Genomic DNA, 22,809 nt, shown 5'->3' with positions numbered 1-22,809 from the left:
ACTAGCACCAGCCAACTGTGGGCTCTCAATTAGTTACATGTCCTGTAATGATTTAAGAAGAAAATCTTAGCAATACAATCTATTTAGATGGTACATGGGGAAAAATTAGATTCTTTCCAATTAGATTGGCATTAATACCTACTAGGCCAAAATACATAAATGTATTTCCTATAAACAGAGTTCCTGTGCCAAAAAGTTTGATTGAAGATATTTATGTAAAGAGAAAAAAATCTTATTCATTCAAAAAAAAAAAAAAAGATATTGGTCAGCCACAGAGCAAAGATAAAGGAAACAGTACTAAGGGAACTTGAGCAATGCCCACCTCAAGCTCATGCTAGAAAGATGGCAGCCAGGCTAAGAAATTGCAGGCATTGGATTCCAATAGCCTGAGCCACTAAATATCTAAATCAAAAAGCTCATTACCTTGTCTTCGTCCTTGTGTATGAAGCAACAATGTAAAGTTTACAATGCATAAAAATCAATTAAGTTGTGCCTGAAATACCAAAAAAGCAGAGAAATATAAACTATAAGTAGGAGTAAAATAAGTCAATATAAACAGACCTAGAAATGACAGGTGATAAAATAAACAAACAAGGGCATTAAAACAGCTATTGAAAATATGTTTTTATGTCATATGCTCAATATCTTGGCAGGCTGGAGGCCTAGAGAAAGAGATCAGGGTGGGACAAAGACCTATGGAGAGTGGTTTTTGCTCTCATTTTTCTCTTTCTGTCATGCATGCACATGTACTTTATCATAAATTTTTAAAACTATGCTTTTTGGACATATTTTTATATTATATGTTTCACAGGTTTTAGAAGGTAGAAGGAAACATGAATAAAGTGAGAAAAAATAGAAAGAACATTAAGAGGCTTAAATTGAACCTGTATAGAAGAAAAATAAAATATTTAAAGTGTGAAACTTACTGTGAGGGATTCAGCCATAAATTAGATGTAACAGAAGAAAATTGATGAACATAAAAACATATCCATGTATATTATCCAAAGTGAAGTAAATAAAGAAAAAAATTTAAATGACCTATATTACAACATCAAATAATATACATGTAACTGGAGTGTCTAAGTATGGAAGAAGAAAGTTGGGATGAGGATGGGAATTCAGAAAAATATTTGCAGTAATAATAGCAGAAAATCTAACAACTTTAATGAAAACTATAAACCTACTAATACGAGAAGTATAAAATAACAAAACCAAACACTAATGCCAAAGTAGATAAAAAAAAGAAAAAAAAAAGCCAAATCGGCTACATTATATCATCAAATTGCTGACAAATGTGATTAAAAAAATAAAAAATGAAAACTACTTTTTGTAGACCAGTGATAGAGAAAGCACACTGTTTACAAAAAACCTAAAGGTAAGAATGACTACAGGTTTCCTGTCAGAATCTACACAAGCCAGAAGGTAACATAGTACACCTTTATAAAGTATTGAATGGGAAAATAAAAGACTACCTGGGATTATATGACAGTGAAAATACCTTTCAAAGCATGAAAGGAAATAAGACTTTTAAGACAACAAAAATCTTAAAAAATTAATCACAAAAGATGTTCATCATATGAAATGTTAAGGAATGTACACCAGGCAAAAGAAAAATGATACCACCTGGAACCATGGATCTGTAAAAAGAGTGAGGAACAGCAGAAATGGAAAATATGTGGCTAACTATGAAAGATATTTTATCTTATACTTCTTCCTTTTTAAATATTTTCAAAAGGTAGAAAAGACTGTTTAAACGAAAATAATAACCATGCTCCAAAGGAGATAAGAGTAGAATGTAGAAATGAAATGAGGGGTCATCTGTAGGCTAGTGGCTAACCTCAGTTTGAATCCAGGCCCCAGCGACTTGAAAAACACGACAAGTGCATGTGTGAGAGTGCATGCCCAAAATCCTGACAGAAGAGAAACATGCAGGAAAAAGGATGTGGCGTGACCTTTCCCACAAAGAGGGTGCTTTCTCCTCTTATCTCTGTCTCTCTCTGATGAGCATATACACCCTCTAGCAAAAGCAAAAATAAAAATTTGTGGAAAGCCAATATGTGGTGCTTGGATTAATCAATGGCATTAAATGCCTATATTTGAGTAGAATATCTCAAACCAATAGTCCACTTTAGGAAGTTAGGAGAAAAAGGAAGTAAAATATACTTAACATATACGGAAGGAAAGGAGTAATAAATATAAGCATCCAGTGTTTGCCTTGTAAAACTAAGGAGGCGAAAAGAAGACTGAGTCCTCCAAGGGGGCTAAGAATTAGTGCTTTCACAGAATAAGAGTAATGAAGATTTTTATGCTAGGAATTCACCTTGATAAAGCCCCCTCTCTGTCTCTTTTTGTCTCTTTGTTTCTTTTTGTTTTTTTTTTTTTAAACTTTTTAAGGTAAAGTATTTTTTTGACTCTCAAATCCTCCTTTATCTTCCTAATAATCCCCTTTCCCCCTCCCATTTAAGAGAGGCAAAAAGGGCAGGCATTCAGAAGAAGACTGAGTCCTCCATAGGAGCCAAGAACCAGTGCTTTCATGTCACACATTTTTCATTTTCTGTTTTTAAAATTAAATAAATATTTTTGTTGCTGGGTTTTTTCCTTTCTTTTTCTCTTTCTCTTTCTCTGTTTTCTTATCCTTTTTCTTTTACCTCATCATGTTGCTGCCTGGCTTCTATGCACTGAGTGTCTAAACAGGTATAAGTGAAATGTAGCCAAACATCCGAATAGTATTAGGGTCAACATATTCCTCAATTCCCACTGTATCTGCCACAAAAAAGAGAGAAAAATAGAACTGCAAAGAGTTTGCAGATCACCTCCTCATGCACACCTCTGATCACTCAGATTGAATTTCCAGAAATTAGGGGGAAATGAATAACCTATCAGATGACTAAAAATCACTGCAGAGGCACAAGAAATATGAGAAATCAAGAAAATATCTCTCCCACAAGGGAAAAGAATAACTCCTCTTCATCCACAGTACAATGGAACTCACAGAAAGTCTGATGAAGAATTTAAAATGTTCATAGTGACAAAGCTAACAAAGATGGAAGAGAAGAGAGACGATGAACTCCAGAAGAGGTAGGAGAAAAGAGCTGACAAGTTCCAGGAGGTGAGGAAGTACTTACATGAGCTGAAAGAGGAAATACACACCATAAAAAAGAGTCAAATGGAACTATTAGAGATTAAAGGATACAATACAGGAAGTCAAAACCTCCCTTCAAAGTATTAAAAACAGATTAGATCATGCAGAAGATAGAATCTCAGAAGTAGAAGATAGAACCTCTGACCTAGAAAAATTCACCAAAAAAAACCCTGAAAAAATAACACCCAAAAATGAGAATAGCAAACATCTGTATAATTGGTATCCCAGGAGGTAAAGAGACTAATAAGGACATTGATAACCTATTCCATGAAATCCTGGAAGAAAACTTTCCAAACTGAGAGAGGCATTCAAAGATCCAGACTCAAGAAATATAAAGGACCCCACATAGAATCAACCCAAGAAGATCTTCTCCAAGACACATTAGAGTCAGAATGACCAAAACCACAGACAAAGACAAAACCACAGACAAAGACAGGATACTAAGATTTGCAAGAGAGAAACTTCAAGTTACCTACAAAAAAATATTCCATCAGGCTAACAGTGGATCTCTCATCAGAAACAATGCAAGCAAGGAAAGAATGGGAAAATATACTCAAAGTGTTGAGTGAAAAACAATGTTAACCAAGAATACTATATCCGGCAAAATTATCCTTCATATGGGAAGAGAAAACAAGAACATCCTCAGTTAAACAAAACCTGAAAGAGTTTACCAACACCAGACCAGCTCTCCAAGAAGTTCTGAAGGGAGTGTTATAACAGGAAAACTAAAGTCAGACACACAGAAATAAGAGTTCAAAACCAACTAAGAAAATTACAAGCTCAGAGTTGAACATTACCTTCCAGAATTTAAACGGAAAGATAAGACCACAACAGAAGATAAATTAAGAACATGAGTCTGAACTGGTAAAATAGAATTTTATGACTTTTGAATAAACCGTTACTGATAATTTTTTATGCTTTGTTTTTCAGAGTTTTGTCTTCTCTTGAATCGTGGACAGGTCCATGTACCTACTATTTGAACAGAATCCTAACCTGTTTCCTGGATTTAACTCTTAAGCAAAGTTCTTAATATTTGAAAATTTTGATTTATTAAAGCTGAAGCTGCCTTTCTTGAGATTAAAAAATATATTAAAAAATACTTATTTAGGGAACAGCAGTTGGCATAATAGCTATGTCGCTGGACTCCCATGTGGTTGACCACAGTTCAAGTCCCGGACCTGAACGCGTGTACGTGTGTGCCCAAGATCCCAAGAGGAGAATCGAGGAGAAGAGATTGTGGCACAGCCATCACCCCAGGGGGTGATTTCTCACTTTCTGTCTCTCTGTCTCTCTCTGTCTTTCTGGTGAGCACATGTGCCCTATAGCAAAAACCTCTCAAAAAAAAAAAAAAAAAACCTATTTAACAACCATAGTAAGCTGTATAGCCTCGGCTAGGTGCTACTCTATAGCATATCCATTCTCCTCACAGAGTTTCATGCCTAAAGTCAACATGTGTTCGCAGATATGTATATAAGAGCTGAACTTGCTATTTAAAGTATCATATATATACACACACACACACACACACACACACATGCACAAGAAACAAGAAATGGAAAATTATTTGTTGACAATAACATGTATGAGTAAGCCACTATACAGTGTATTCTGGATGGGAAATTGCATTTTGCATGCTGTGATGATGTTCAGTGAAAGAATGTGAATTAAATGAATTTTTTAAAAAGTTGCTGTTTTGCTGCAACTTCTCTGACTGGCATCTTGTGTAACATAATGTGTGATCTTATCTGTAGCTACATTTTCTTTACTACATTTTTTGTGTGTCTGAGATGATCTTACCCATAAAGTAAAATTAACATATTTTTGTGGCTCTAAATATATAGGAAAGTTTTTTATTTTTTGAGAGATTTTCACTGTAGGGCACATGCGCTCGCCAGACAGACAGAGAGAGACATAGAGACAGAAAGCGAGAAATCACCCCCTGGGGGGATGGTCACACCACAATCCCTTCTCCTCCATTATCCTCTTGGGATCTTGGGCACGCACGCACACGCGCCCGGCGTGAGTTTTAAGCCACCAGGTCTGGGACATGAACCGCGGTCGACTACGTGGGAGTCCAGCGACATAGCCATTACGCTAACTGCTGGTTCCCTATATAGGAAAGTTTTTTAAACTGAAAATCGCAGTAAAAAATCTATCTTTTTTTTTTTACTTTCTATCTGTAGAAATAGCCAAATAGTCATAACTTTTAATTATTTTGAAATTCTGTGCATTATAAAATACTTCAGAATTCAGTATTCTTTTTAATCATCCATAAATCTATCATTTCAAACTACCTATTCTATATTTCAATGAACAGTATATATGTTCCCTCAAAATTCATGTTTTGAAACCCTAATCCCCAATGTGGCTAAAAAGGGGGCCTTTAAGAAAGTAATTAAAGATAAGTGAGACATAAAGGTGGGACCCAGGACCAGAGAATTAGTGTACTTATAAAAAGAGGCATGAGAGAGCTTATACTACATGAGGACACAGCAGGTAGTAGTCTATAAACCAGGAAAAGTGCTTGCTCATCAGAACTGAAGCCTGCTAGAATCTTGATCTTTATCTTTCCTGCATCCATAACTGTGAAAATTACATTCCTGTTAAGTCACCCAGTCTACAGGGTTTAGTTATTGTAGCCCAAGATGACTCATATACGCTTTAACAACCCAGTTCAATTTTATTGTGCCCTAATTTTAACATTTTTGTTGACTGTTCTACCATAATGCACATTTTTGTAATAGTAAGGTAAAATCATTTAAAAAATATCCAAAACTAATGTAGCCTGACATGTGCAAGCACCAAGAAAAACCAAGTGCAAGCAGCCATGCTTAGATTATTTTCATCATTGGCAGACCTGGAACACCTTTGTTGCTAGATGTCATGGTCAGAGATCCTGAAACTTTGCTATACTAGAACAGAAGTGAACCTGGGACCAACAGTTAGTGTAATGGCTATGTCACTGGACTCTCACATAGTTGACAGCGTTCAAGTCCCAGACCCAGTGGCTTAATCACGCCGGGTGCATGTTCGTGAGTGCCCAAGATCCCAAGAGGAGAATGGAGGAGAAGGGATTGCGGTGTGGCCATCCTCCCTGGGGGGTGATTTCTAGCTTTCTGTCTCTCTGTCTCTCTCTGTCTTTCTGGCGAGTGCACGCACCCTATAGCAAAAACCTCTCCAAAACAAATTTAAAAAAAGAAAACAGAAGTGAACCTGAGCCCAGCATCTACTGCCCACACCCCCCACCTCATAGCTTATCAAAAGGTACAAAGCACACTCTGAGGACCCGGAGGCACTGGCGGCTCAGGAGCTGACAGTAATCTGTCAGGAAATTGCCCATGAAAGCAGATAGGTATGTCACATCAACCTCGTCAAACTGTGTGTCATCACTATAGGCCACTCTCAGGCCAACCTACCTTTTAGTAATTACTTAGACAATTTTCTACCCAACTACTGCTGGTCTTTTACTCAATAAGCATGTGCTATACAAGGTAGTGTAGCAAATTACAAATTTAAAATCATAATCAGACTCAGACCTTTGTAGTAAAGTGCTTCCAGTCTATTATGTAGGCACGTGTACAGCACACGTACCATGCACATCAGAGTGTGAGAAATGCTGTCATTAGGTAGCGTGGAGAAGGAAGCCCAATGCATGTAAGAAATTGTTCTCTGAACCTCTTTGAGCAAATGTCACAGTCACTATCCCATTCTTAGGGGCTGGACCAATGTGAACCTTGAGATCAATTTACAGCATGAATAAGGTTAGTTAGGCCATCACAGCAGTCCATTAGGTAGCTGGGTGATTCTGCCCAAGATACTGCAGGAAACTGCCTCATACACTGATGAATGTGAAAAAGCCTCCTCATGAGGTCTTAAGAAAAGTGCCCAGATGAACACATTTTGTACCTAATGCATTTCCTACATCTCACAGGTCCCAAGGCTCTGTCTCAGTGACACTAATGGCATCTTTTATCCCCTCTCCTACGGCACATCATACTTTGCACTGACAGCCGGTAATGCTGTGCACATTTTGTTTTCTGGCTAGTTGCATAGTTACATTCAAACATACTTCTGGGCCTTGTCTTGGGGTGGGGGATGGATCTTAGGGGGCGTGGGATTGTTTTCAGATTAGAAAATAGAGAAATTATGTGATTGTTATGTTTTTCCTTTTGCCTTCTGTAACAGCTTTATTTGCTTTAAAGTACCCACAAACAAAAAATACTTCTTCCCATTGCTCTGAAAAATTATACTTTGAAAAAGTTTCCTAAGCAGTGGAGGAGTTTCTCAGATAGTTTCATAGAAACAGAATAGGGAGCTAACATGTACTAATTGCATCCTAAATGCCAAGCTTGGTATCTTCACATAGGATATTTACAGACTTTTTAGACCTCTGGTTCTTAATCTCCCATCTACCAGTCTCCTGAACTGGACTCCTAACCCATGCCTTAGGGATTTTCGCCAGTGTGACCTCCTAGCTGATATAGCCTATGGTATTTGCCCATGTCTTCCTGACGTAACTGACCTAGGTTTTTGTCTTAGTCTGGTTCTATTGCTATAACAAAATACTTTGATTGGGTAATTTGCAAACAACAGAAATTTATTTCTCACAGTTCTGGAGCCTGGAAGTCCGAGGTCGAGGCCCTGACAGTTTCTATGTCTGGTGTGGGCCTCACCCCTGCTTCTAAGACCATGCCCTGAATGTTGTGCTCTCACATGGCAGAAAAGGCAGAAGGGCAAAGGGCCTGGCTACTTTCCTCCAGCCCTCTTATAAAGTCGAATTCCTTTCATGAGGACTCCAATCTCAAGATTTAATTATCTGCTAAAGGCTCTGCCTCTTCAGGCTTAAGTTTCAACATTGATTTTGGAGAAGACACAAATATTTAAGCGGCAGCTTCTGATTCACCCGTCTCATAGTACATGCCAGTCGCACCTTTGACCATGATTTCTCATTGGCCGGCATGACCATGTCACACACTTCCATGGGATGACAGCCTAAGAGAGATGCAGCTGAGGGCTTTCAGTTCTTGTGCCATAAGCAGCTGAAAAAATAATATTTCTGCCTCGAATGGTAGTGGGAGGAATGTGGAATCCAGACCATTTCCTTCACTAAACAGGGCAAAATCATTCTCCACATCTATTATTATGTGGTTTTAATGCAACTCGTGACACATATTAACAACCTAGTACTGACAGTAAGTTGTGTCTGTGGTTTGTCATGCCTCAGCTAAATTTCCAAAACAACTTTGGCAAAGCTCTCTCGAGGGTTATGTCAAGTTAAAGAATATCAGCAGAATTAAAACTTCATCATTCAGTGTATTTTCTAAATTCCATCATTAAGTTTATTGTTTAAAGAAGTTGCAAAGTCTCTTTTTGGGATTTTTATTGTTTTATAATCACGGCTTTGCATAATGTGTGTAATCAAAGATATATTGTAATAGAATTCATCTTTAGTGAAGTGTTTAGAGGTGAAGGGGAACAGCGGGTGATGTAATGGGTACATTATTAGATGCACACATAGCAAAAATCTCTCAAAAAAATTTTTTTAAAAAAGAGGTGCAGAAAAATCCCTATGTCTCTGAGCCAAAAGTTCGTTAGCTCTAAAACACACACACTTTTGTTCTGAAATATAATATCTAACACACTATACTCCTTGCCAGTGTGCACAGCAGCTGTGTAATGCTTGGTGCACAGTTGATTGATCAGGTGGCTGACTGAATAAAGGAATGAATGACTAACATCATTTCTGTCAGAAACTATTAACTCAGCCTTCCCTGAAAGACCTTCTGTTATACCTTCAGTGAGACTGTTCTAAACTTACCGCAGCTGAGGGCTTTCAGTTCTTGTGCCATAAGCAGCTGAAAAAATAATATTTCTGCCTCGAATGGTAGTGGGAGGAACGTGGAATCCAGACCATTTCCTTCACTAAACAGGGCAAAATCATTCTCCACATCTATTATTATGTGGTTTTAATGCAACTCGTGACACATATTAACAACCTAGTACTGACAGTAAGTTGTGTCTGTGGTTTGTCATGCCTCAGCTAAATTTCCAAAACAACTTTGGCAAAGCTCTCTCGAGGGTTATGTCAAGTTAAAGAATATCAGCAGAATTAAAACTTCATCATTCAGTGTATTTTCTAAATTCCATCATTAAGTTTATTGTTTAAAGAAGTTGCAAAGTCTCTTTTTGGGATTTTTATTGTTTTATAATCACGGCTTTGCATAATGTGTGTAATCAAAGATATATTGTAATAGAATTCATCTTTAGTGAAGTGTTTAGAGGTGAAGGGGAACAGCGGGTGATGTAATGGGTACATTATTAGATGCACACATAGCAAAAACTCTCAAAAAAATTTTTTTAAAAAAGAGGTGCAGAAAAATTCCTATGTCTCTGAGCCAAAAGTTCGTTAGCTCTAAAACACACACACTTTTGTTCTGAAATATAATATCTAACACACTATACTCCTTGCCAGTGTGCACAGCAGCTGTGTAATGCTTGGTGCACAGTTGATTGATCAGGTGGCTGACTGAATAAAGGAATGAATGACTAACATCATTTCTGTCAGAAACTATTAACTCAGCCTTCCCTGAAAGACCTTCTGTTATACCTTCAGTGAGACTGTTCTAAACTTACCTGCCATTGCACCCTAACGGGCTCTTCATTCCAGTGGCACCTGTGTCCTCCTTTCTGCTAATCTAAAAATACTGCGATCAAATCTGATATCACAGCTTAATTGATATGTTTCCTTGCTCCTCCCAACTCTATCTGGGTAATAAGGTCCAGATGGAATCTTACCCTCCCACAAAGACTTCCCACCTCACTCTTCTTCTCTCACATTTGCCAAGTCTTCATTCTCATTCTCAGAAGTCTACAGCACTCAGTTTGCACTTTCATGTAATAATTTGCGTTGTTGTTTGTATTTAATTTTGCTAATCACATGAATCACATGGTCTCAGGCACTTAGCTCATCTAAGGGAAAATGCATCTCATATCATCTTTCGTTCATTCTGAGATGCATTATTTCATATTTTAACTTCTCTGAAATCAGAATGCATTTTATAGTCAATTCAAAATCATTATAGCTTGAATTGCAGTGAGTACTTACAAAGAGTACTCAAATTTGTGTCTATCAGCAACTAGCAATATGAAAGCATGTTTGATTAAAATGTAGTGTATGTTCACTACACGAAGATGAGTGAGTACCCATTAAAACTTTCAGGCGTGATTTGTTTTTCCTCCTGCACTCTGTGCTAAAATTGAGACACGTGCCTTTTCTTATCCTTTTCTGTTTCCCAGGTTTATTTCTTGTTTACCCTTACATCAAGTATGTAGTATTTACCTAAACTTGTTATAGGATCTCTTATTACACCCTCCATATAAGCACTCATTTCCTTAGATACAGAGTAGCCATTCCTGTTATAAACGGTGGTATCTCCGTCAGTTACAGACAATGTTACATTATATTCCCCAGCTGTGGCATAATGTAACTAGAAGATTAATGTGTGTATACTAAATGAAATTAAATTCACTCTTGAATTAAAGTGACTTTTTTTCTTCTTATTCTACAACCTAGCTTATTATCAAATCCATGCCCTTTTAATTTTTAATAACTGAGATACAGGGTAAAGGGATAGAGTGAGTATGCAATAGCACAGGTTACTTTTGCAGTCCTTGAAATCAGCCTTCCTGGGATTGCATATCGTCTTTATTATTATTTTGCCTTTTTCGCTCTAGTATTTCAGACACATATCTTAACTTCTTTTAACCTCAATTATCTCATTTCTTAAAGGAGAATGACAGTATCGCAGAGGGATGATGTGAGGATTAATTTAGAAAATCACATGATGTGCTCAGCGTCATTCCCACATCACGTAATGTTTATTGACTGTAGTATATATAATTAAGTAAAATATATGTCCTACATGTATACCAACAAAACCGATGATATTGGGACCAGCAGTTGGTGTAGTAGTTATGTTACTGGACTCCCACATGGCTGACTGTGGTTTGAGCCTTGGACCCAGCACTTGAACCTCACACCAGTCACATGTGCGTGCATGCCCAAAATCCCAAGAAGAGACTAGAGGAGAAGGGACTGTGGCATGGCCATTCCTCTTGTGGGGGGATGATTTCTCACTTTCTGTCTCTCTGTCTCTCTAGAAAGCACAGGTGACCTATAGCAAAAATCACTTAAAAACTTTATATATATATATGTGTGTGTGTATATATGTGTGTGTGTGTATACATATATGTATACATATATACATATTAAAAGGGCATGGATTTGATAATAAGCTAGGTTGTAGAATAAAAAGAAAAAAAGTCACTTTAATTCAAGAGTGAATTTAATTTCATTTAGTACACACATATTAATCTTCTAGTTACATTATGCCACAGCTAGGGAATATAATGTAATATCGTCTGTAACTGACGGAGATACCACCATTTGTAACAGGAATGGCTACTCTGTATCTAAGGAAATGAGTGCTCATATGGAGGGTGTAATAAGAGATCCTATAACAAGTTCAGGTAAAAATCACGTATATATATATATGTGTGTGTGTGTGTGTGTGTGTGTATACACACATTATGCACACACACACACATATATATATTATATATATGTATAAAGATTGTACTTATTAGGATTGTATTATGTCTCAGTCAATAATGGGTGCCTCAGTTCCTTCACCGGAGAATCAGGGTAATGAAGAACTGATGTTCTAGGGCTTTCACGAGCATCAAGTGGGAGAACCCATTTAGAATGCTAGGAATACTTTATGGTGTGTGCACTGTCCTGAGAGCCTCTGTGCATCATCTGTCATCCCTACCATGGCCCTGGGAAACATACTGCTGTCATCCCCAGCTTCCTAGACCAGAGTTAGAATAAGCAGACCAAGGAACAAGGCTAGTGTCTGAGCAGATTCAAGTTCAGGTCTGCTTGGGTATTGGAGACCAAAAGCTCTGTCATTTACCCCCTGCTATGGGAAGTAACTGTTCAACGTGCCTCAGTGTTTTAAGCTTTTTCCACTCCACACAGATTCCTTGTGTACCTGCTGCTAAACACGAACATAAAGGAGACATTGAATGTGATGGGGAGTCATTTTTCTAGTTGAGAAATGGATGATGTTAGAAGTGTGGTTGCATCCAAATAGAGAACACACAGATAGGATTTCAATAAGAATTTAGCAAGTCAAAGAAAATAAGCAAGCAATAAAGGGGAAATTTTAAGTAGAAACTTTTGCTTTTTTTCCTTAGCTTTTGTAACAAATGACAGATCAGAAATCTCTTCACTTTGTCATCTCTACAGCCTTGTCAGTTGTGTACAGTAGCTGCATTTGTTCACTTAAAGTGTCTCTTTATATTTTCAGAGTCATGATAAAAGTTGAACACACTTTTTTTCAGTAAGTGGTGCTTTTCTTACACGATGAAAAGAGTCTTCTATCTGCCTAGTACTTTCTAACCAGAAAAAAGAATTGCCTAGAAATTTCTTGTCCACCATGTTTTATATGTTTTTTTAAAATGGAGAATATCAGTAATAATCTTCTAAGAATTTATCAAGTAGTAGGAAGTATTAACAGAATTAGTAAGTTCTCCAATCTCCTGAACTTCAGCACCAGTATAAAACCCTTAAAATGCTCATATTTTGTAATAACTAATCTTGTAGAATGTCATGCCTTTCTATAGATATTTATATTTGAATAATTAATGGATTTGAATTTGCATACTATTCCCCATGTAACTATTTAGGGGTCTCTAAATAGAAGAATGTTAGCTCACAGACTATTTTGTAATCTTATTTGTCAAATTTATCATTAACTACCAAATAAAGTTGTTTGAGTATATGAAAGTGCTATTCATTTCTGAAACTGCAGGTTTAGGATTTATTCATTCACTCCATCACTAATTCACCTAACACATTTTGAATGGGCATCTAGGATGTTCTAAGTGATGGGGACAGAGAAATGAAGAATTGACAGGGACTCTACACAAACCATGTCTCCTTTCTAGTCAAAGGGACACAGTCCTTCAAAAGAACAATCCTTAAGAACAGATCAGAATACGATAAATGTTCTGCAGAAAGGTAAAACCAGGAGGAGTCAGGGGGAAGCGCTGACTACATCTTTACTGATGACCTGCTAATGACCATAATGTAGAACTATAAACAAACCATGAGCTTCACTCCCCAGGAACTTGCAGCCTACCAGTTTACTGTACTTCTATAAGGACAATGTGTGAGCTTCAAATGTCAAATGAGAGAAATGTGACTAACCTTTTCATTTTAGAATTGCTTATTTAATTTTATTTATTATTATTATTATCATTATTATACAATTTGACCAGACAGAGAGAGAGAGAGCAAGAAAGCAAGACTCCAGGTTCAAGACTCGAACCATGATCAGCCATATGGGAGTCCAACACTTTAACCACTATGTCACCTATCGGCCCCTACTAACATTTTTAAAAGAGATTTTTGCTATAGGCATGTGTGCTCACAGAGAAGCAGAAAGCAATAAATCCCCGTTCCCCCTACCCCACCCCGAGGGAGGATGGCCATGCTGCAATCCTTCTCTTCCATTCTCATGTCAGGATTTTGGGTATGCACACATATGTGACCAGTGTGAGTTTCAAGCCACTGGATCTGGGACTAGAACTGCTGTCAACCATGTGCTAGCCCAGAACCCTAACCACTACACCACCTATTGGCCCCACGAGTGACTAACCTTTATGGAAGAAAATATCTGAGCGATGACTTCCCAATTCAAGAACAAAAAGAAGAGATTATGTGGGAATAAAATCATCTTTTATGTGAGTCTTGAAGAGTGAGTAGTATTTCATGGTGGGCAATGACAAGAGGATGAGAAGAGATATCTATATAGTAAAAGTAATAAATGTGAGCTAAGCAACAGGAGTGTTGGAGAGAAGCGCAAACAGTCTGGCTGCATGGCGTAAGAGAGGAAACGGAGATTTCTCGGGCAGTAGAGACACCAAAAAAGAAGACATTCAAAAATTTTGTTCACCTTGTTCCATTTCATCAGATTGGCAAAAAGCTCATCCTTTTCCAAAACAGTCTGACAGCTCCTTGCCTAGTATATGCCATAGCGAAATAGCAATATCATAGGGAAACCACTAAAGGAACTGAGAAGAAAACAAGAGGCATTTCTGACATGAAGAAAGACGCCTCCTCTGACTGTGGTGACGCCACCTATAATCCTAGCTGACTGGGTAGCAGGGACAAGAGGCTCCCGACACAGCACGTCTGCAAAAAACACCTCTCCATCTCTCTCCCTCTCCTCACTCTCTTCTAGCTCTCCATCCTTGGGGGGGGAGGGAGGGTAAAAAACCTATTCTAGATTCCTCTTAATAAAAATATTTTGAACTATCATTTTGACTAGAACCTTGACATATTTGAACTTGGGGGTGCAACTTTATATCTGGCAAGTGGAACAATGAGGCTATTTTCAGCCAGTAACAAATGTAAAAAGATGCACTTAGCAGTGGAAAAGAATTGCAGAAAACACCACCGCTTAATAAAAAAGTCTCTGTGGTAGACAGAGTCCCTAGGATAATTAAGAGAGCTAGGTGACCTGTGGAAGGAGTTGGCTCTTGACCTTTTTTCTTTCCTCTTTTTAGGAGGGGAAAAAAAAAAAACCAAGACATTTCAACATCTTGAAAATGTTGTCATATCCAAAACCAGAGGAGGGGCAAAAGTGATGTTCCATTGTGAATATACTCTCTCAGTGCAATCTTTTACGGTAAGAATTTTCATTTTTCTCAATATTAAAAATCAATAAAATTGAACATAATTATTGAATTAAAATATGATGACTATATATGTCTTGATCTTTTCTGCCTACAATTCTGTACTATTCTCTACTACAGTCTTTCCGGAAAATTAATGATCAGTTTTATAAAATGATCTTTGCTGAGATAAAAATATACACATTTGACTTCTAGATAATTTTTCTTATTTTAAACTGTATTTTCAAGGACATGAAATGTGATAGTAACTATATTTATCAAAACTGAAATCTAATAAGTAAACTGGGAATGACTCACTGTCTCAATTTTTTTTCTTTAATTTAAGTTTTTGCCATAGGGCATGTGTACTCACTGAAGAGAGACGAAGAGTAGGAAAATGAGAAATCATCTCCCAGAGGGGATGGCCACACTGCAATCTCTTCTCTATTCTCCTCTCAGGATTTTGGCATGCTTTCACATATACCCGGCTTGACTTTTCAAGTCGCTGGGTCCAAGATTTGACCCACGGTCTAACATGTGGGGGTCCAGTGCCTTAACAACCACGCCATCAGCTGGTCCCCTCAAACTAAATTTGCAGGCCTGAAAAATCGTATAGCTTCTTTGGGTTTTAATAGTTATCGTACAGATCTGTCTAAATGAGTCCTTGAAAAAATAGGATGCTGGGGCCGCGGAGGCGGGATCCGTGGTGGTGTGGGCGCTCCCAGAGGCAGTGTCTCCACCCCTCGGCATGATCAAGACACGTGGTCTGGACTGGCCAGGAGGTCGAAGCTAGTGTACGCCGGGGAAGGCACTTCGGGTTTTGCCCGACCCAACCCAGCTCGCAGAAAAGTTAGCAGCCGTCGCTACTTCCTTCCTCTGCGTGCCCGGAATCGGCCCGCTTTACCCCGTCTCCACGGTCTCCGCCGCCTATGTATCTCCCCCAGCTCCCGCGAGCGTCTCCACTGTGGGCTCTTATCTCCATTCAAACCACTCTCCACACAGGTGTAGCCAAGAAATATAATGTCTCAGGAAGGTAATTATGGGAGGTGGACCATACCGAGTAGCGATGAAAGTGAGGATGAAAAGCCTAAAGAGGACAAGCCATCTACCTCTTCTCTCCCTCACGCTGGGCACGGAGCGGCAGCTGAGCCCGGGTACACCTGCTCTAGGCTCGGAAAGCCGCACACAGGAGGAAGATGTCCCCGGTGAGGTGTAGCAACACAGATTCAGTTTCACCTCTCAAAAGACAGAAAAGCGGCTCCCAGGATGACCTAGGCTGGTGTCTGTCCAGCAGCGATGATGAGTTGCCACCAGAAACGCAGCATAAACAGGCTGAGGAAGAGACGGTCAAAGAGGAGAAAGACATCCCTCCTCCCAAAGACGGTGCTGCCCAAAGAGCTGGAAACCATAGGCCACCCACCAGCCACAGACTCAAAGAGGAGGAAGAAAGTGAATATGAGACGTCAGGGGAAGGCCAGGATGTTTGGGACATGCTGAGTAAAGGGAACCCCTTCCAGTTTTACCTCACCAGAGTCAAGGGAATTAAGCCAAAGTACAACTCTGGAGCCCTCCACATCAAGGGTATTTTATCTCCTCTATTTGGAACGCTTGTTTCTTCAGCTCAGTTTAACTACTGCTTTGACATGGACTGGCTCGTAAAACTGTATCCACCCGAATTCAGGAAGAAACCAATCCCGCTTGTGCACGGTGATAAGTGAGAAGCTAAGGCTCACTTACACGCCCGGGTGAAGCCTTACCAGAACATTTCCCTCTGCCAGGCAAAGTTGGATATCGCATTTGGAACACATCACACGAAAATGATGCTGTTGCTCTATGAAGAAGGCCTCCGGGTTGTCATACACGCCTCCAAACTCATTCATGAGGACTGGTACCAGAAAACTCGGAATATGGTTGAGCCCCTTGTACCCACAGATCGTCCATAATTTTTTTCATCCGTTTTGCTTTTAGTACAAATGGAAGAATTCTGGAAAGAAAAGCTTCTCTTGTCCACCTTCTCTTTAAAAAAATATTAAAAATATTTCCCAAGAGCGGGAAGATGTGGGTGTGACATTGATCATTAATATTGTCAGCATTCCCTTGTGAAAGCAAGAAAATGGGACAGAGCACCGTGTTTCCGGATTCTGCAGCATTTCCGTTCACGATACTGGAGTGACTGGAGCGCGTGCCTCTTTTCCTTCACAGCTCCTGAGAGAACACGCCTCGTCCACACCCAAAACAGAGCCCTGGCCCCTGGTAGGTCAGTTCTCAAGCATTGGCTCCTTGGGGGCTGATGAGTCAAAATGGTTATGTTCTGAGTTTAAAGAGAGCTTGCTGACACTGGGGACGGATAGCAAGAGTCCTGGAAAACGCGCCACGCCTCTTCATTTGATCTATCCTTCTGTGGAGAATGTGCGGACCAGCTTAGAAGGCTATCCTGCTGGGGGTTCTCTTCCCTACAGCATCCAGACAGCTGAAAAACAGAATTGGCTGCATTCCTATTTTCACAAATGGTGAGCCAAGACTTCTGGCCGCAGCAATGCCATGCCACATATCAAGACATACATGAGGCCCTCTCCAGACTTCAGTGAAATTGCTTGGTTCCCTGTTACAAGCATGAATCTGTCCAAAGCCGCCTGGGGAGCTCTGGAGAAGAATGGCACCCAGCTGATGATCCGCTCCTACGAGCTTGGGGTCCTTTTCCTGCCTTCAGCATTTGGCTTGGATAGTTTCAAAGTGAAGCAGAAGTTCTTCTCTGGCAGCCATGGGCTGACAGCTTCCTTTCCTGTGCCATATGATCTTCCTCCAGAACTGTATGGACATAAAGATCGGCCATGGATTTGGAACATTCCTTATGTCAAAGCACCAGACACACATGGGAACATGTGGGTGCCCTCCTGAGAAGCTGAAGGACTGAAATGTAAGCAAAAGGCTCAGCCCCCAGCACCGGATGTTTTCCTCCCCAACAGGCTTGTTTGCATCCCTGCAAAGGTCACTCTTGTGAACGTGGAGGCTGGTTATACTTTTAAGGTCATTATTAATATTCTCATAAAGAAAAGTTTGGTTCACTTTTGTATATTTTTGGAAGTAAACTATTAAACTTTAGAATGTTTAAAAAAGAAAAAAAAATAGGATGCAGGTAAAAAATCGTAACTTCTTTTTACCTCCTTCAAACCAACTATGCCAAGTCACTACCACCCTAGGGCACAGAAGATATTCCCCTCTTCTTTCACTGATTGAAGGTCAATTTCCCTAGATACAACAGTTTTTTCCCTTTTTTTATCATATTTTTCACTTCTTGTAAATTGTTGGCTGTAAGGAAGCTTGGAAATCTTCCCTGATTTTGGAGTCTTAGGGGAAGAGAATCCATTCCTCTCTATGTCTTAGGTACTGTAGATGGAGGGAGGGATGTCCAGAAACAAGGACCCTCTTAGGCAAACTACTTCTAGCCTTTCTTTGCCTTCTTCCTAGTTTACCCTTATCTTCACCCATAGAACCATACGTTGTCTTGGATGGGAGGTTGAGATTAGCATCTTGTTTTGTTTTACTATAAGGAAAGAGAGAGTGAGAGAGAGAGGGAAAATGAAAAATTGTCCCCCAGTGGGGATGGCCATGCAGCAATCCCTTTTCCTCCAGTCTCCTCTTGGAATTTTGGACATGTACACATACATGCACCCAGAATGATTTTCAAGCTGCTGGGTCTGGAGCTTGAACCATGCAATTGACCATGTGGGATTCAGCACTTTAACTTTCACACCATCTGCTAACCAAAATTTCAGGCTTTTTAAAGTGAAAAATACTGACCTTTTTTCTTTTCTGTTCTGCTATGGTCATCTCTTCCTTTAGGCATGATACAACATTTAGAATAAGAAAACTTCTAAATTAAACATTTGGATCCATGGAGTTGTGCAGAGGAATCTATGTGGTGCAAATCTCACTGGGAGCTGTTGAAAATCCCAAGTATTATGAGTTTTTGACAAATTAGTACAATCACGTAACCACACAGCAATCAACACATCCAGCCTTTCTATCTCTCTGGGGTCTCCATGCAATCAACCTCTTCCCAATCCAATCTATGGGTTGGTTCTATTCCTAACACTGTGGTTTTGCCTTTTCCAGAAAGTTATGTAAATGATATGACACTCTATGTAGCCTTCAGACCTAATTTATTTTACACAGTAAAGTGCTTCCAGAGTCCACCATATTGTTGAGTAGATCAATACTTTGTTCTTTATTGACAAATAGTATTCCATTGTATGGATGTACCATGATTTGGTTTTTTAATCACTAACTCAAGGACACTTGGGTGGTATTCAGTAGTTATTGATTATAAGTAAAACTTCTATCAGTACTCATATTGAGCCCTTCATGTACACAAAGGTTTTTATTTCTCTTGAGTAAATATCTAGGACAGAGTTAGTTACTAGATTATATGCTAAGTGTATGATTAACTGCATAAAAAATTGCCTGAGTAGTTTGCAAAGTGCTGTATGATCTGTTTCATCAGCAATAAGTGAGTTTTGATTACTCTGCATCCTCATCAGTCTTGTCACTATCAGTATTTTGAACTATAAGCTTTCTAGTAGACATGTACTGACATCACATGTGGTTTTAACTCACATTTCCCTAATGATCAGTGATGCTGGGCAACTCTTCATAGTTTATTTGCCATTAAATATCAATATTATGCTGATATTTCCTACACTTCTTCACTGAGATTATTGTTAAATATTTACTTCTACATATACTATAAATTCCATATACGTTGCTCTTAATTTTTGCCTTTAAATAATCAACTATATTGTGAAGACATTAAAAAGAGAAAAATATTTTATACCTATTCTTATTTTTGCCATTAGCATCTTAGTTTTCACTGAAGGACGTTCTTAACACTCACTATAGTTTAATCTGCTGGCAATTAAATGCATCAGCTTTGGTTGGGTAGAAAAGTATTTACCTGGAGGTCAGTAGGTAGCATGGTGGTTAAGGCGCTGGACACCCCATGTCTGACCATGGCTCAATTCCAGCCCTAGTGGCTAGAAACTCACACCAGATGCATCTGCATGCATGCCCAGAATTTGGAGAGGAGAAAGGATTGTGGAATGACCATGCTGCCCGGGGGATGATTTCTCACTTTCTGTCTCTCTGTCTCTCTCTTTCAGGTAAGTGCACACGCCCTTTCTCACTTATCTTTAAAAGAGAAAGAAAAAGAAAGAAAAAAATAAGAGAAAGAAAGGAAAAAGGAAGAAAGAAAGAGAAAGGAGAAAGAAAAAGGAAAGAATTTACTTGTCTTAATTTTTTGAATAATTTTTTTCTGGATATAGAAATAGGCTGATAGAATTATTTTTAGTACTACTTTATAAAGATCATTGCATTTTCTTCTGCTTTACATAGTTTCTGAAAGGAACTCTGGCAAAAGTTTGTTCTTAAAAAGTTTCTGCCTCATATCTGTAGAGATTTTCTGACAGGAGCACATTTCTCATCCCAACCCCAGCAGAGAAGACTTCCGCTTTGTGCTAATACAGAATAGTGACCCTCAGCAAATTTCCTCCCAGAAGCAAAAGGGTAGATTCCTTTAGCTTCCACACCCTAAGTGGAGGTGGAAATTGTGGTGGGTTCACTTTTATGTGGGCCTCATTCTTCACTTCTCCGTGGCACTATTTCACAACCTAATTTCAAAAAGTTAATAGAACTTTGAGACAGGTGAATCATAAGGAAAAATTGTCTATATGTTCCTTGCTCAAGTCCAGGACATCATAATTAACTGTATTGATTGAATCTCTTAGCACATTAATAGAGATTTTAAAAGAAATCTATGTAAACAAGGGAACTTTTAAAGAGTTAAATCTGTTGTAGAGATTCACCATGGATTCTCTGAAAGTAAGTAGCATCTTAATTTTCATTTTGTTAAACACAAAGTTAAAGTTAGATTAGCTTCTAAAGCAGGTGTAGACTTTATTAATATTAACTTAGGGCCAACCAGAAGCAGGATGGATGAGGCAACTGAATCCTACATGGTTGACTGTGTGCTTCAAGTCCTAGACCCAGTAGTTGGAAAAATATGACAGAAATGTGTGTGCTCAAAATTCTGAGAGGATATAGACAAGAAGAGATTGTGGCATGGCCATTCCCCCAGGTGGTGATGCTTTCTCCCTTTGTCTCTCTCTCTGTCTTTGTCTGACTCTCTCTCTCTCTGTCTCTCTCTCTCTCTCTTTTTCCAGTAAGCATACACTCTCTGTAGGCATTTTTTTAAGAGTGCTTTTTTCCCCCCTATAGGTCATGTATGCTTGCCAGAGAGACAGACACAGAAAGAGAAAACTCATCCCCCAGGGGCGATGGTCACACCACAACCCCTTATTCTCCATTCTCCCCTCAAGAATCGGACACACATGCACACATGCCTAGCATGAGTTTTAAGCCGCCGGGTCCCGGACTGAACCACAGTCGACTACATGGAAGTCCAGTGATATAACCATTATGTCATCTGCTGGTCCCAAAATATGTATCATTTTTTTTTTAAAAAAAAGGATAATATTTGTACCTACTGATAGGTTGCTGTGTAGATTAACTGACACATTGTTTGTAAAGTGTTTGGCAGTGCCTGAAACGAGCTCCAAATGATAATTGAAAAAGAGAAGGAATGAGACATAAAGATAAACCCAGAACCTGAGACATACTGTGGGTGTATAAAGAAAGCTGATGATGAGTAGAGGGTGCTTTACCCGTACATTTATTTGCTTGTTTGGGGCCAGAGGACAGAAAGAAAGGGGGGAAACAAACAAACAAACAAATGAAAACAATAAAAAAAAAAAAGGATGTGGTCATGCTATGGTCCTTTTTCCTCCATTTCTCCATCTTGTCCGATTTGGGGCACAAATGCCTCCAGGACTGGAATACAAACTGAAGACAGCCATGTGGGCTCTGGCTCCCAATGCACACAACTTAACCATTGCATTCCAGTGCTAGCCCAATTTCTGTCTATACAAGGGGAAATAAAGGACTCCCAAGAAGTGGACTGGTCTCCCATAGGATACTACAAAACATGGTAAACTATGCAGCTATTCTGTACACCACTCTACCCTGACTGTAATTTCTTTTAACATTTTAATAATGTATAACTACTTTATTTCAGAGTGGCAACTCATTAGCATACATGAGTGCTATTAAACAGCCTGACATCCCTGGAATGATTCCCATGAGGATGTTGTATAATTGCTTTATATAGGGCTCAATTCTTTTTACTAATATTTTCTTAAGTATCTTTACATTTACTCTCATCAGTGATATCAGTCTATAGTTTACTCTTTTTTATTTGTACTGTCTTTAGTTTATTAATGTATTATTAGATTCATGGGGCTGGAGAATGGCATGGTGGTTAAGGGCACTGGACTCCCACATGGCCAACTGCAATTTGAGTCCTTGACTGGCAGCTTGCTTTCTCACTTTCTGTCTCTCTCTCTCTGTCTTATTCTGGTCAAATTTGACCACTCTGGTTAAATTTTTAAAATAATAATAAATAAATAAATAGTTAAATAAAATAATTCCAAAAAATTATTAGATAAATAAAATTAAGTAGGAGGTATTTTCTCCTATTTACTGGAAGTGATTATGTAAAAATGAGATGAATTCTTTTTTAAATGTTGCTGGAATTTTCTGGTGAAACTATCTGGGCCTGGAGATGTTTTGGGGGGATTTTAAAAAATGATCAATTCCGTTTCTGGTGTAGTTACTGTGCTATTTAAATTATTTCATATTGAAGAGAATTTTGGTAGCTTGTGTTTTTGAAAGAATTGCCCCAATTCATCTAAACTGTCGAATGTATATGATTAGGTCCATTTGTAGCGTCTCCTCACTATCTTTTTGATGCCTATGAGACTTGTAGTGATAGCATCTGTTTTATTTCTAAGTTCAGTAATTTGTAGACACAA

The 22,809-nt window shown here is 38.7% G+C and overlaps 1 pseudogene; it reads left to right on the top strand.

Annotated features, from left to right (window-relative positions):
* Positions 1–15,904: 15,904 nt before the first annotated feature.
* On the top strand, positions 15,905–17,798 carry LOC102484508 (tyrosyl-DNA phosphodiesterase 1-like; annotated as a pseudogene).
* The last annotated feature ends 5,011 nt before the right edge of the window (positions 17,799–22,809 follow it).

The sequence above is a fragment of the Tupaia chinensis genome, unplaced genomic scaffold, assembly GCF_000334495.1.
Source record: "Tupaia chinensis unplaced genomic scaffold, TupChi_1.0 Scaffold148698_1, whole genome shotgun sequence".
Lineage (NCBI taxonomy): Eukaryota > Metazoa > Chordata > Mammalia > Scandentia > Tupaiidae > Tupaia > Tupaia belangeri.
The sequence above is the reverse complement of the archived record's forward strand: the minus strand, read 5'-3'. Positions and strand labels throughout refer to the sequence as shown.